This window comes from Belonocnema kinseyi, chromosome 9, assembly GCF_010883055.1.
Source record: "Belonocnema kinseyi isolate 2016_QV_RU_SX_M_011 chromosome 9, B_treatae_v1, whole genome shotgun sequence".
Taxonomy (NCBI): Eukaryota; Metazoa; Arthropoda; class Insecta; order Hymenoptera; family Cynipidae; genus Belonocnema; species Belonocnema kinseyi.
In genome coordinates, this window is record NC_046665.1 from 131,329,331 (window position 1) to 131,331,415 (window position 2,085).

Here is a 2,085-nt window from a genome sequence, read left to right on the forward strand (position 1 = left end):
GCGACCCGACTTCAATGGGTATCGCCCTGTGAAAAATTATTATTATTTTCTTTTTAGGTGAATCGTCACTGAGGCTGATACCTATTACACTATGCATTTTAACTTCAAAAGTTCGGTGAAACAGAGGTCTACACATGGGTCACCCTCACTGCTAAAGTATTATTTAAGTCCTTGAACATGACTACATATACCAATTAATTCTATTGAATAGTATATTTAATCAATTGATTCTTAACTAATATTATTCTAGAAATTAATTCAATTCTTCAGATTTAGCAAATCTGCCAAACAGATATGTAAATTAAAAAAATCAAAATTGAATAAGCATTATTATTATCATTGTTTTGTAAGGCTGGTCCATTTAAGTCCTGTAGCGTTGCTTATTTTAAAGTCCCTTTATTTTAAAATCCTGGTGAAACCGAGATCCGTAGACTAAGTTTAAACTTAATCATAACCAATGATTCTGATATGAAAAATAATGTAAATATTGTGAATGTAAATTTCAAGAAATATTTTCAAAATAATGTTTTTAAATGTTTAAAGAATTGCAATAATCTCTAATCAAAATCAAGCCATGCCAAAGAAATAATTATAATTTTTGAGGGTTCTAATTCAGGGCGACCGCAAAACTTCTTTTTCAAGATTTCTTGACTTTTCCCTGATTTTTTACTGACGAATATTTTTCATTTTCCCTGACCTTTAACATTCAAGAACAAAAATTTTCATCCTGTAACATTTACAAAACAAAATATTTAAGAACATCATAAAGCAATTTTAGCTAAAATTTAAAAAATTTTAGTTGATTGATTTATTTTAAAAAAAAAAGATAAAATTTTGACCGAAAAAAATGAATTTTTAACAAAATAGTTGAATTTTCAACAAAATAATAACATTTTTTATAACGAAATAATTACATGTTTTATAACACAGTAAAACTTGCAACAATAAAAAGAGATGAATTTTCTATTCAAAAGGACCAATTTTTTGTTAAAAAAACGAAAGTTCAATAAAACAGTCGAATTTTCAAATAAAAAATATAAAGTTTCACGAAAAAATAATAATTTCTAATTTCAGCGGAAAGTTAACTTTCTTTGTTAGGCGAAATTTTCAGTTTTTTAATCAAATATTTTGAATGTATTAAGAATGAACACAATTGTTTATTTAAATTTTTATTTATTTTTTCATTTTTACGTTTGACGATTTAAAATTGTATTTGAGAAAAAGTTTTTTTCGGTTCAAAATTAATTTTTTTTCCTGAAATATTACCTATTTTCTAGAAAATTAAACTAGACTTTTGAAATTATGCTTACTATTGAAAATTTATAATCTCGAATTAAAAACTCAACTGCTTTGCTGAAAATTCGGCTCTTCAGCATAAAAATTAAAAAATTCTATTAAAAGTTTTTTTTTTAATAATATATTTTCTTAATGCCGCTATTTTTTAGTATTCATATCTTAAGTTGGAAAGTTGATCTCCTTCTGTATGTTCACTTTTTGTTGTTTAAAAATACATATTTTTGATTAAAAATTAACTTTCTTATTGAGAATTTAACTGTTTTGTAAAACATTCCTATTTTGGCTGAAAAATTAAACAATTTAATAAAAAATTTAACTATTTGGTTGAAAGTTAAACTATTTTAAGTTCATCTTTGTGGTTGAAGATTCATAATAGTAGAGTACAATTCGCTTTATTATTGGTTCAAAATTAATTTTCTTAACAGGGAATGTGAATATTTTGTTAAATATTCAATTGTTTTGTAGAAAATTGGTCTTTTTGAAAATTTAACAATTTAATAGAGAATTTAAGATATTTGGTTCCCAATATTTTGTTCAATATTCGTCTTTTTGGCAGAGACTCAATATTTTGTTAAAAAATGCAACTTTTTGGTTAACAATTAATCTGTTTTAGTTGAGGATTCAAGTATTTTTTTGAAAATTCTATTTCTTGTTAAATGAATTTGTTGTTATTTTAAATTAAATTTTTTTCTTGAAATATCAACTATGACGTTCTTTTAAGATTCACCGTTTTGAGTTGAAAATTCAATTCCTTGGTTAAAATATTCTGTAAAATAATTAAACTAAAAT